A 14,714-nucleotide genomic window follows, 5' to 3' on the forward strand; every position below is an offset into this window, starting at 1 on the left:
CAGAATCCTTGCATGGCTGAGAAGGTTCATTTTCACCATTCCATGGAGGAACACACACAGATATTAAATTATATGGCCACCAGATGTTTGAGATCAGAGTGGCACAGCAGTGGTTTTAAAGTTTCAAGCATGGAGACCACACTATTACCCGAAGCAGTTTGTTTCCCAACATAGAATTGTCGATGAAATCTCTTTTTAAATAACTTTTCGTTGCTCCTAGCCATATTCCTGAATATTTGTCTCTTTGACTATGTTATCTTCAACTGTTTATGGTTTGTAATGCTTTCATGTGTCCCTCAGCAATAGATACAGAAATCAGTGTTTGTGTTTCAGAATGAGCTCAGCCAAAAAGGATAGGAAGCAGAAGCTTCTCAAGCTTTTAAGTAAGACTTTAAGATAAACTTCTGTAATCTATTCAGAGGAAAAAGGAAGACTGCTAGGCATCTGTAAAAGGAAATCTCTACTTCTATACATACACACCTACCCTAGAACATGGCTACAGGAACAAGAAAATATCATAGGAAGCCTAAATTCCTACAGCTAATTTTAGGCAAGAACTGTCTGTAGGCCTAGCTCATTATTTCAATTGCACTTGCCTTGTGTTTGTGCCTGTCTTGACCACCTTGCATCTGAATTCCCACATTAAAGGCTTTACAGCTGCTTCTTTCAAAATAACATGAAATGCACCCCTGTGCTGAACAATACCATTGGGAAAATGAAACCAGATCCCTAAACCCACTCATCAGAGTAGTTGTCTTGGGGCCAGCACGGCTGGGGATGGTCCCTCCAAGTGCTGGGATGCCCCCGGCCTCAGTCATATGCTGAAACTGGGTGCCAGCGCTTTAGGGATTAGAAGAGTGCATCTGTTTTTAAATACATTTTTCCTTAAAAGAGTTACTAGCCTTTTTTAGTGCACCAAGAAAAAGAATTGCTACTATGCTTTTCAGACTTTGCCAATAAGAAAGATATGACACTCTTAAAAGGAACTGTAAAGTGTTTCACTGTGGAAATGGATGAGCAATAGACTGCAATCTGCTGGGAGCAGGTGTAACTGCCTGGAAGAGGAAGAATGTGTTTATACCAGCAGTCCTGGTGATGCTCATGTCTACCAGAAACAAACCAGTACTGAGAAATATCCTAGTGAACTGAAATGCCGTCTGTTCCTGTGCTGCAAAGTACTTCAGTGACTGAAAATCCAGAATGCAGAGAAATAGGGTGCTCTGATGACTTTGGGTTGTGCCCAGGTCATCCTTTTCCCTTCACACGAACCAGAAAAGGACCATTTGTGCAGCTGGCCTGAGGACTGGTCCCCAGAAGCGGACCTTCCTCAGGGATGCCACAGCCACCCTGGGGCCCCCACTCTCCATGGGAAGAGCTGCTGTGAGGACAACACATGTACTCCTTGCTGCCACACAGTGGCAGGGACACTGGGCTCCACCCTGTGCCCACCTTGCATGGGACATTGCTCTGCCTTTTACCTCCCAGCCCTGCCCACCATGTCCCTGCCCACCATGTCCCCATGTCTGCCCACTGCCTCTCTACTGAAAACGGGCATGACTTAAAGACCACCATACAAACCCAAATAGTTATGCAGGGCGAAATGACATTGTCCCCTCAGTAAAATCTGTCTGTTTTATCTGTGGCTCCATCTTCAGTTTATTGTTGTGTGGTGGGGATGGAAGAGGAGGAGACCATCACCCAGCAGGACTTGCTGGGGGCTATAAGCATTTTTCTAGGTCTGGGAGCAGTTCACAACTTCCTCGCTGATGCTAAAGAAAACAACATGCATGAAAGTGCTCCTGCGAGGCTCAATATAGGGTCTCTCTCAAGGTTCAAATCTCAGTTTACACCCATAGAAAAAAAAAATATTGCCAGCATGAGCTCATGACACAGTGATCTCTCTCTGTACGCTCATTTTGGCTTATGCGCTTGGAACAGCCTGATATTTTCTCTGTAGCTCAGTTGTGCAATATTTCACCTCACTCTTCATCAAGAACCAGGAGGGGTCCATATTGCAATGGAATGAAAAAAATAACAGCAGTTCTAATTTAATGTGTATTTCTTTTATAAGAGGACCTTTTTAAATGACAGCCACAATTTTTATTTTCATACACAAAGAAATTCTCTATAAGACTTAAGGTTTGCGTCTTCTACTTTTCTTTTTTCCTTCTGTCATGAAAGAGCTGCCCTTAGTTGTCGACATAGACTATCAGGATTTCATTGTGTTAAACAGATTGTTGGCAGCCACTGGGAGGGTAAAATGAATTAAACTACACTGAAATAACTGTTTATACTTTTAAAAGTGGTATTTGTTTGTGAGTTCTAAAGCTCTCTACAGATGTGAATGAATGGAGCTTTACAGCAATCCTGTTGGAGGGTTAAGCAGAGTGCGCACATTTCATTTCCAAGCACAGAAGGCACCTGACTTGTCTGAGGTCAGACTGAATGCACCTGATCCAAAATCTACTGAAATCAATAAAAGGTTTTCCTGTGACTTCAAGGCATTCTGACCCAAGACCTAAACTAGTGACAGAATGAGAAAATAATTCATGACCCTCAAAACTCTTCTAATCGCTATTAGGCTACTTTCCTTCCTTCTGTTTTAGAGCAGACTTAAACCAGAACATCAGCCAAATCATGATAATTTATTATAAGGCAATATGATACAAGAGAACTTGTGTTAAAGCTTTCCAGCAAAAAAATCACATTGCAAGGACAAATAATAGTACTTTGTGGCCAAGATAATCTTTAGAGGAAATCAGAATAAGTTGAAATATTCCCATAGGCTTCTTTGCTTGAGCACTAAAGCACTTATCTGAAATGCTTTATTTACTGCAACAATTTCATGCTATTTTTGTCTAGATTAATTGCCTGACAAAGCTATGGCAGAAGTACCAACTAGAAGTTAGTACTCAATAGTGTACTGTGGAAATCAAAAAGCTGGAGCACTCAGAATTGCACACTGTTAGGCTGATAAACAGATGAGCAATGAGCAATTAAATCTTCTTATTAATTTAAAATATACCTCTTTAATTGCATAAGTAACAGTGCTGTATTCATAACTGTAGGATCCATTTGGAAATATAGACAGCTCTCAACTATATGGCAGTAAGTTATCATGGCTGGGATTTAGTCATATGGAAGTATAGAAAATACGCAAGTTGCTCTGAAAAAACAAGCTTATTTACTTGCAAACAATACCACCCAACAAATAGCTCCACTGCTTCTGCACCTGAGCTGGGCAAAGCCTTGGGACCCTTGTGCTCTGCAACCAACAATGTCACTGACATTTTTCTCCTACCAGTTGTGTTTATCTTCTTACACTCTAATTTACGTAGACTTTGTATTAGCTATGTTTCATTTTCTCTGAGTGGCCACTTCTTATTTCACTTCACTGAATATTTAAACTGATCACCCTTACGGTAATGGAGGATTCCCCCAGTTGCCTGCTAACAGCAGTCTTGCAAGAGAAATGGCTTGACGTTAGCTTCACCCTCTTTCTCTCCTTGTCAAAGCTCCAAACCACTCATTCACTCCACCCAAGACGTTCTGACCAAGAGGAGAAAGCGAGTTTCCAAGTCAAAGATCTCAAACAGAAAATGGCTTTCCAGCTACCCCTTTTTTCTCTCGCATTAGCAGCCTTCCAGGCCGAGGGCCAGCACTAGCTGGTGGCTGGGCCAGGAAAGGACAAGCTCCCTAGGATTGCTGGAAGTTCCCAGGCCAAAACTAACACGTTAAAACCAAGACAAGAGGTAGCCAAAGTAGACTGTGGAGCACAGGATCTACACCCTCACAGGGGGATAAAAGCAGCTCGTAATCTCCATGGGTATCAGTTTCTGATCATCTTTATAAAGGACATGTTGAATTAATCTGCTGCTGGGAGGTGATGAAATGACAAGACCCATCTCCAGAAGAATTTATCAGAATCTCTTGGCCAGGCAAAAAACAGAGGCAACAATGACAAGGGGAAAAAAAGGAAAAGTTGTCCTGGCTACTAATGCTGTCCTGAGCATTCAGAAATCCAGCCAGAATGAGACTGGAAATCCAACCAGGTTTTTGGATCTGGGGTTGGAACAACCCAAGATAGACACACTCAAAGGGCAGGATACTCTCTTTGCTTTCTCCTTGGGTTACAACCTCCATCCAGACAACATCACCTCGGCCCCCCTTCAGATCTGGTTGCAGACATTTTCTTTGCATCTGTGCTCCTTTCTTAGCTAACCTCTCTGTAACGCAGCTGTTGATGAATTATACCAAAGAGAGAAATAAGATAAAGTACGTATCATTAATGTAATACTCTCCCATCCATATATCTTTCCAAGAACCCCAGTGCAGTAAGCAACAAATGAAGACTGCTCCCCTCAAGGCTGAGAAGAACAATCCTTACATATTCTCTACAGAGACTGTTTTAGTTCATTCATGAATTATCATAACATATAAAAACATCTAAAAAGTACTGGGTGAAACACTGGCCTGACTGAAGTCAATGGCAAATCTCCCATTTACTCTAGCGGGACAGGATTTCATCCACTAAGTTCCAAAATAAACTTTTTTGCCTACGTTTCCTTGGATATACATAGCACGTATTAGGCAGATGCTCTGTATTTGCTCAATAGCTAAAGAAAGTTATTTCTTCCTCCCAAAACACTGTCGTCTCTCCCCACTAGAAAATAGACTTGGCGTAGTTTCTTCAGAAAATAATACCAAATTGTCAGGGTTTGTACCGTCTAATCTGGTTTGGCATAATCAAGCGCACTCACTGGCTGATGGCCCTGCCATTAATAGTAGCAGCACAATGTGGGGCCTGTCCTTTGGTTTTCCACTGGTACGTGTCTCTGTGTCCAATTTCAAACACGGTCAATCACAAAACAAGGAATAAACTGTAAAGTGGAAAGGTTAATGAAAGGGAGATGTATTGAAATTCCCCTCAAGGTGTACAAGGACAACTACCAAAGCACCAGGGAGAGTAAGTTAAGGCAGAGAAAAAAGTTCATAGAGGATGCCCAGCAACGCGGCAGCAGCGTGCGACTCGCCTCTCCCCACTGGCCTCTGCTCCTGTCCCCCATGGCAGTGGGACAAGACCCCAGCCAGCATTTCATCTGCTCCTGTGCATGTTCCTGTGAGGTAACCTTAACTGCCTGAATTGGTGCTAATAAACCAGGAGATGAACTGCAATGCGCTGGGACACAGGCAGGCTCCTGCCAACAGCTGCCTGCGGCTGGGACACCACAGCCAGGCAGGTACTGGGGTGACAGCCCAGTAACTGCAGCCCATTCTCCCATGCACCCAAGTCGTGGGCAGCAATGTGGAATATCTGAGGACATCAAACTGTTACAGACCACAGGTGAGCAGCTCCCCAAGAGGTGGAGAACATTGCAAAAATAAGTATCTTTTGATGAAGTAGAAAGAGATTCTCTCTTGGGAGATTTTGATTTCATACTGGGAGACTTTGATTTCCTACTAAATTACTCCTCTGTGAACTCGTGCCTTGCTTTCGCCCTGCTCATCAATTCAGGTATTAAAAAGCCTCACCAGAGAGCTAGATCTAAAGCTGCCATTCAGTACAGGGAGTTTTTGCATGCCAAAGTTCAGAAGCCACTTCACATTACTTGATCTCTCTTGGAAAGACAAAACACTTGGGCTAACATCTCAGACTGGGGATCTTTCCCTCTTTGAAGAAACATGGAGAAAAGGCGAGGGGAACAAAAATGAGAAAATGGTTCAAAATGGAGTTTTAAACAGGTGCTTAGGCAGAACAAATATTGATCCCTTGGTTCATCACTTTCTCAGCTGGGGAAGGACATGAAAGAAAGAAACAGTACATTAATGTTGTTAGAACCTTTTAAAAGGAATGAAAACATCCCATCCCAGCATACCTAGCTTACCCTCTCTGATTGCCTCACCTCAATTAATATTAACTGATTGTAACTGAAAATACTTTGAAAAATGAAACCACTCTGTATGGTAGAAATCAACTCCCCTGTTATCACTAGTACAGCTTCAAGGCATAAATGTGTCTGCAGAATTTGCTGCAAAGGGCTTATGACTAAAAGTACTGCCAGAGAAAAGTCATTTTAGAAAATGCAGCCATGAGGACAAGGTAACTGTTTAATTTCCCCACAGGTGTGTGTCAGGTGGATTTATTGACCTTTGGACTATGAGGCAAGACTTATCTGTTGGCTTAAATCTTCACAAAGGGGAGAAGAGGAGAAATGAAGGGCTTGATAGAAAAAGCTTTGTAGTATGAAATTTGTAAGGCTTTATCCTATGGTCCTACCTCTGTGGTGGGTTTATAGAACACAAAGAGTGAAAAATGTCACTTCAGTGTTATTTCTCAATTCTCACTCTCTTGTGCAGTCTGTTTTGGTTTGGTTTTTTTGTGTGTGTGTGTTTGTTTGGTGTTTTTTTAACTTCCTCCTTTAAAGAAGCAAAACCCCAGAACAGATGAAGAAAATGTAGAGGTAGATGGGAAGTGAGTTTGGCAACCAGGCAAGACAGATATTTGAAAGATGATAATGCTGCTTCTTAACCACTCTTTGCTATTTTTACCTATAATCCTCTTGTCCATGGTATCTCCAGTGTCCTGTTCCCAGCACACAGGTCAGCTGAGATCGTACACAGCAAACTTGGACTTACAGGAGGAGAAAACAGCAAACCTCCTTCTCACAGTTTGTGTGCAGCACAAAGTACATGAAAACACATTAAACTCAATGTGCAGATAAACAAGGCTGGCTCGAAGAAAAGGAATGAAATAAAAAAATTTTTTAAAAAATAAACAAATAAAAAAGAAGGAAAATGAGTGAAAAGAAGACCACAAGGCAAAGAGATCAAATCATCTTCCAACAATTTAACAGACCATTGAAGGACTGTGTTGTTTTTTCATTTAAAATGCAATATTTAAGAATAATAAGAAAGAAAGTCATCATATAAACTGAAGCAACTAATGAAAAACAAACGCATGGCTCAAAAGAGCCAGATATGGAGAAAATGCCAATGAAGAGATTTTGACAAGGCACCAAAGACTTCAGAGCAGAGTATATACAAGCAACATTTCTCTGCCTCCTCTCGTTATGGGATGCAGCAGTAAGGATCACCACACACACACGGCAACTCACAGCATTGCTGTCCTGATGCTTAATTTAAAATGAGAAAAAAAAAAAAAAAAAAAAAGAACGTGAAATAGGAGCTGCAAGCTTCGATTCCCAAAATTTATTTCCTTGGGAATGTGTGCATGCTTTATTCTTCTACCTCAAAGTCCATCAAGCAAAGTAGTTGGTTAAGTTGTGGAGTATGCTAGGTTTGGTGTAAAGATCTCACACTTTTAATGAAAGAGGAGATTGGACTGAGCTTGTTGTATGGAAGCTGTGTTATTACAGACATCAGCCACAGCCAGTTTTGTCTCTGGGGTTCACTGGAGCCAGAACTGACCTTGTGAGAATTCTAAGGCTCCAGGATTTCACTTGTGGAGTCCAGAAGATATGTTGCTCCAGAAGAAGTGCTGCAAGTCCAACATGGTGCCTATCAGCAGTGTTTCAGGAATTTGGTGGCCACAGACTGTCACTCCCAGGTGCCTGGTGGAGCTCTGCTCCCCAAGCAAGTTTGGCAAAGCCGTGGCCTGGCTGGATGTGGCACATGTTTCATTTGGCCTACTACCCTTTTCCCAGAGGGCAGAGGTAACAGATATCAGGCAGCAAACAGCCAGGCACATTTCCAAACAGTTGACACTGCACTGCCAAAGCATTCTGTTCATGAACAAACAGGAGACAAAGAGGCTTTGGGTATGACTGGGAGAAGGGCCAGAGCTCTGGGCTGGGAGGAGATGGATGGTCATGGCTGGGCTTCTGCCCACCACCTGAGGCTGAGGATGGGTGAGGACATGGTGTGCCCAGTATGAAGGAGAGCAGAATTTCACTCTGTTGCACTAGTGCCCTAATCATCCTTGGCACAGGGGGAAATCACAGCAGTCCAAGGAAATTTGAAAGCACTGAAATATAATTTATAAAGCTGAGAAATCAAATGCATTTTTGAAAGGGGCTTGTCTGAGTATACCAACTTTACGTCTGCTTACCAACAAAAAATGAAACTAATAACTTTTTAATCCTTCCCAGAGAAAGTCCCAGGGAACATTACTTTTACCCTTTCCTGCTTAATACTCATTTTGTTCCCCTTCTACTGAGGTAAAGAACTGGCTTTACATGAACTGCATGTGAGAACATATAGGAAAACCTTTCAACAAAACCATGGGAGAGAAAAGATGAAAGAGTATGAGGTTTCCTGTTCTTGGCAAAGCATTTTGTCCATACGGGAAGATTTCTAAATTCCATCACATATTACTTTGGCCCTGTCTACACCAGAGAAATGTACCATGTTTAAAAAAAAAAAAAAAGTGTGAACTGACATGTGTTAAAACTAGGACAGTGTGAAAACACAGTACTGCCCTGAGGTATGAATGACAACAGCTGTGGGTTTTTTTTAATGTGCTGGCTCGGTGTAGTTAATTGTAAGGTGTCTCCCACAGATAATCACCAGTTTTGTTTTTCACATCCAATGTGCCTCTCAACATAGATATCGGTTACCATCATAGTAATTTCAAATGAACTGCCTCAGTACAAACAAGCTGTAAGGCTTATATTTACACAACAGCATGAGGACATTTATGCTCTGGCTATTCATTTTCTTACATATCCCCCTACCCCCGCCTACCCTGATTTCTCTTTGAAGAGAATTCAGGATTTTAAAGACATGGGTGGAGGTGCAGTATTCTGAGGAGCAGAAAGTTCTCCCATTTCCTCATTGTGACCATTATGGATAGTGGCTTTTTGTCTGGAATTTTTTAAAAGTAAGAGATATCATGTTATCGCAAGCTTTTAAGACAGCTTAGAAGTTCTGTCCATGATTTTAAGACCCGTATTACCTGCAATACTAGATCTCTTTACTACACCATTCATAGCAGCTATTTATGGGGTTTAAGAAATCAAGAACAGTAAAAAAGCACTATGTGAAGCACTCGGAGAGAAGCTACACATTTTCCCATCACAAGGAGGACAGCCTTTCACTAGCAGATAGATTTTGGCATTCCTCTACATCTTTGCCTGCTAAGCTTCACCAATACAAAAAGTTTGCCAGGACAGTCTCAACTAGGTCAGTCTCAACTTACCCTAGAGTAAGCTGAGTTTAATGAGCTGTTACTGAGCATGATGCTGAGAGCAGAACAGGAGGCTAAAGGGGAAGAGCCCACAGACATGATTTACTTGAACATCTTTCTGACTTTGGTTTAGATTTCCTTGAACATCTTTCTGACTTTGGTTTAGATTTCCTTGGTGTGTATCCTTGGTGTGTATTCAGTCTTTGGCTTTACCACTTGCCTTTATTCTGCTAAGAATGTGAACATTGTTGTCAGATTTTGTTATTAAAACCACAGTGGGGTGTTGATAGCAACCACCAGGGAATTTTATACTCAGTGTGTTGTATCACCAGAAGCATCACTCAAGAAAAATCAAGTGAGATGAGAAGAACTGGGAGGATGGAAGGAGAACTGTCATCTATCAACATCAGGTTGCCTATCAGGAGAGAAAATAAGATTTTATCCAGCCATTGTTTTTCCATCTCCAAGAACCACTTCCTACCACAAAATGTCCCCACCACATAGTTCAGTCAGCATGTTTGATGCAGCGAGGCAGAGCCACCAGGTGACCTGAAAGAGCAATTCATAGCACTCCACACTGCACCTGGACAACATGAAGCTCTACAGAACTGCTGAGCATCTCACAGGCTCCATGGGAATGCTGCTGACGGAAGAAGGCTGGGAGAAGTCTGGAGGAAAGGAAAAAAACTAAGGAATTACCAGGTCATAATTAATTAGGCTGGAGATACAGCGTAGAGATAGCTTCCAATTTCTTTGCTGTGTTTTTCCTATTAAAGGCTACAGCTGTCAAAAAAAAAAAAAAAAATCAAGGAGAAATTGAAACCTGTGTGAGAGGATACTACTTTAAAAATGCACTGCCATGGACCACAGGGCTATGTTACTGGAAAGCATGTGGACATTTTCTTCAGAGTTTGAAAATTTGAAACACACTGGGTCATCCTGATTTAATGGCTGGAGAAAAACTGCATCATTGAGCTGGCTGCAGCATGTACCAACACCACTAAGAAATTGGATAACACCAGGAGTAGTTTTCTTTTCCCTTAGGTGATTAAAGGACATTTACAGTCTCACTTACAAATTGAAAAAATGGGTTTGCTCAGGAAGAGATATGGGCTGGATTTCACTACATCCATTTTAATTAGCAGCAAGCATTTTTATCCATAATTTCATTTAGCTACCATAATGAGTTTGACTCACTAGCTACTTTTGAATTTCCTGTTAAACATTGATTTAGAGCAACATGGAATAATAAAACTCATTTGCTGGGATTTTCAGAACTAAAATAGAACAAAATCATTAACAGAATTGATAGATTCCTGTAGGTTTGCATTGCCAAGCTTTCTTTGAAAGCAGCATGTTCATTACCATGTTGCATGGGAAGAAAAGAAATTGAATGAGCAGGAAAGAATTTATATATACTTACAGGACATGAAATTTGACTCATCTGGCAGCTGAAGCCATGTTCAAGTTTTTGTATGGAATTTTTCTATTCATACTCTCTATTGCTGCTTTATTGAGAGCAGATCTCTAGTCATCAATGCAGGAAGCCTGCTTGTCAAGGGGATTTACTTGGAAATAGTTAAGTCCTGTTAAGATTCGTGGTGTCTTTTCCTCATGAAAAAAAAAATGCTGTTGGATGTGGCACAAAAGTTTTTCTGATTGCACAAGCTATGCCCCTGTTTATCACAGACATCTCACAACAGCAATGCATCCCGTCAACATGCAACTCTGCAGCTAAACTCATGTCTCATTCTTCAGCTCACCATTTGCCTGCCAGGAAGGGGCAAACTCAGTCTTGTAAGGTAATCCTTGCATTCAATCCATTGCAAAATCAGCCTCACTACCTTTTTCAGCTATTCACAATGCAAACTTTGGCTTCACTCTTCACACTTTACTCTTAAGCCTTGTTTAGAATTGTACTTGCAAGTGGTTCCTCTGTAAAAATCCCTCTTCAGCAGCAAAACCCTCCAGACTTCTCACTCCACATTGCTCTGCAATTCTTCATGTGCCAAAGAATCTTCTAAAGTAACTTGAGTTATACTTCAGAGAATGAGGGTACCAGAACATGCAGATACATACAATACCAGCACTTCTCAGGAATGCATTTATAGGTAGCTGTCACAAGAATTTCCCCACGTTTTCATTGTCATCATTGACTGCACCCACATTAGCACACTACTCTCTCCCATCCCTTCCTTTTAATCCATGCAGCATTCATCTAATCCAGAAATCTCTCTGCTCTCCTCCAGCCTGCCAGGTAAATGTATCATGTTTTCAAATATTTCCTTTCAGATGTTCTGGTCTCTTCTAGCCTTAGTTTTTCTATTGTCCTTTTCACCTCCCTGAGAGATTGCAGTTAATTACAGCTCTTTGTTATCTGGTCTCTAGGAAGTCTCCTCTCTTTTCTCTAGGTCTTGGTACTCATAATCCATGCTGATGCTGCATTGACTCTCCCTTGCTCTGGAGGGCTTAACCCTTCAGCTCTCCTCTCAGCAACGCATCAGCTGGGAAAAAAGAAAAAAAATAATAAAAAGGGAAAAAAAAAATATATAAAAGAAAAAAAAAAAACACACTTTTGCACCATCCAAAAGCCCAAGGTTTTGCTGCCACAGAAAGAGTAAAGGTGAGCTGTCTTGCAAGGACACACACTCTCCCTGAAAAATAAAGCAGAAAGGTTGCAATAAAAAAAGTTGACAGAAATAAGTGTTTCACAGACACATTCACACATTATCTGCACTTCCCAAATACAAGTGTAAGGTCTGGGGTTTTTTGAAGAAAAAAAAAAAAAAAAAACACAGCAACAAAACCCAATCAATAACAAAACTCCACAAAACAGCAAAACAGTTTTCTGAGTCTGCAAACTTTCCTCCTTTTAACTGTAGATTTCTCATCAGTGATTTCAGTCTGCCTCACCTGGTGACAAGCATTTAACTCAATTATTGTTTGCACTGTTGGGGTCTAATTTGCAGTGCCCCAGGTAATCCATGCTTCAGATACACATTTGGCAATTATGTAATCATTGTATTAAAAAAAAACCAACCAAACAAACAAAAAAGCCACTCCATACCACAAGGAAAGATTAACAAAGGCCTGGTGATAACCTGCACCTGAAGGAAATGTACATGTTATTGATTTAGAGGTTCATCACTGTCCTGGTTTTGTTAAAAAACAAGTTTCTCTTTTAGTGAATTTGCCTGTCAGCTAAGCCTTCATATTAGCTGCATTTTCCTGGAGAACCAGATACATGTTTTGGTAAACCTAGCGATGGAATGCTAACTTATTGATAAGGACAAATTCACATCTCGAGAGAGGGGCAACGAGAAACAAGTGACCAAGAAACTGACCAATGGTGTATAACATTCCATTCCCGTGAATACTTCATATAAAAGTGAGAGATCACGAGGATCTCGTCCCTTTTTTTCCCTTTTGCCCTTCCTCTTCGTCCCTCTGCTTATGGCCGACATTAGGAGAGGACCTTGCTAGTCGTCCCTGCAAACTGAGGCCTAGTGAGAGACTGAATCCAGCTCCGGTTGGCTGCAGAGTCCAATCCAGGACTTTGGGTGCCGGCTCTGCAGTTGCTGAGACTTTTCAAGATTGGTTTTGTATATTTTGTATTCTTTTCTCTATTCTTATTAGTAGCATTAGTAAAACATGTTTAATTTTTCCAACTCTCTTCTCTCTGTCCTTCTTTCCCTCCCGATCGCCTGTCCTTAGTGGGAAGGGGGGAGAGGGTGGGGAAAAAGGGGGAAAGGAGGGGAGAGGAGGTTAACAATACATCTGCCAAGGTTTTATTGTCACCCCGCAATCTAAACCCTCGACAACCACTAAACATTACAAAGGTGATACTATATAGTTTCAATACAAGCAGCAATGGGAAAACAGGAAGATCTAAGGTTTGATCCTACAAATCCCCTCAAGCCAAAAATCTTTAAAAAAATATTTTTAAGAGACCATTTTGAAAAAAGCAAGTCCACATCTAGAAACTCCACGCCACAGTTCCCACCTAAAGCAAACCCTAAAGATGTTTTTCAAACATGTTTAAAAATACCTGATTGCTGCTTTACAGCAATTGGTAGAATATATATACTAAGTAGAGAGAAAATTCTCTTTGTTAGATTTGGTCATTTTGCTGGAAAACCTCTCATGTAATTTCCATTGTCAAAATTTGTGAATGGTTATGCTAATATTTTTCAAGTTTCTGACACATCCTAGATGAAATTACAATACTGAATGACTTGTGATGAACTTTTTTTTTAAGATAAGTAAGCACTGGAAAAATGCATGTGAAAAAGTGTTCACAGAAACAATTACATTTTGCTAGCCCTGCAACCTGAGCCTCCTTACAGAGAATCAAAATAGAGAAATGCAGATTTCCCTCTGTGCACCAAAATTCTTGGAAGGATCACCTTTAGACAGGTATGTCCATTCATTTTTCATCCAACTTTTTGCCAGTTTTCAGCCAACTTCAGATCTACTAAGCGCAGAAAAAAATTTGCAAGGCTTCAAGATGTAAAAGCCAGAAAACTGACTCTCAGCTGCTGCCATTAAAGAAGCATCAGGCAGAGTCTCCCTAAGTGACAAGCTCTACCTGAACAACCACCAGTGAAATCTGTAGTTCCCCGCCTGCCAAGTTTTTGAACTACAGATGAAAACCAAGTAAAAAAGCTGCTGCTTCTTCATGCAGCCTTCAAGATCATTTCAGCTGAAGACCTGTTTGCCTTCAAAGGAATTAGGTGATTCACCAATCACACATTCTGCTTATGGAACGGCTTCCATGAAATCATATTTATGCTAGTTTCAAGTCCTGCTAATCTTGTGTTAAATTTTACAGAACAAAATTGCAGGTTGACTTCCCTCCCCCCGCCCCAGCTGATCAGGATTACTGGCATTCACTGATTTCCAAATCCTCCCCATTTTCTTAGGTGTATGTATAAAAATTTAGAAGCCTCATCTAAAAAAGAATGATGCATCTTGTGCACAAAAAAAATACACTTACCTAAATGATGTGTGAGACTGATAAGTTTTTCCAATTCACTTGAGAAAAAACAAACAAAACAAACCCAAACAGCAGAACACCCCACTGAATTGACTTCAAAAATCAGTGATAAAACTCTCATTGATTTCATTGTGACCAGATTTTCAGTTACGTGCCACAGACAGAAATAACCCTTTAATTTGTTTCCAGTAAGACATATCAAAAATAGTTTAACTCTTAAGCTTTTTTCCAACCATACAGCTCCCATCCAGAACCTGTCCTAGACTTCATACTTAACTCCATAGAGGTTTCAATGTGTTTTTGTTTTTTTGGAGGGTTGGTTGGTTGTTTAAACACACTAGAGAAAATTCATGGACAGTTTTGCATTTGTTTTGCTAATCCCTTCACACAGACAGGAAGCTTTTCATAAGAGAGCCATCAGTGCTTTCTCCATTACAGCTGATCTGCAGAAATATTTGCTACTATGGGATACAGTCATAAATTTTAATCCTAAACTATTTTAATGTTCAATATATAGGGTTTTTTTGTCCTTCTTACTACAAAACCCAAAACAGAATAAAAAAAGACATGAAG

The sequence above is a fragment of the Streptopelia decaocto genome, assembly GCF_964273445.1.
Source record: "Streptopelia decaocto genome assembly, chromosome: 4".
Classification (NCBI taxonomy): domain Eukaryota; kingdom Metazoa; phylum Chordata; class Aves; order Columbiformes; family Columbidae; genus Streptopelia; species Streptopelia decaocto.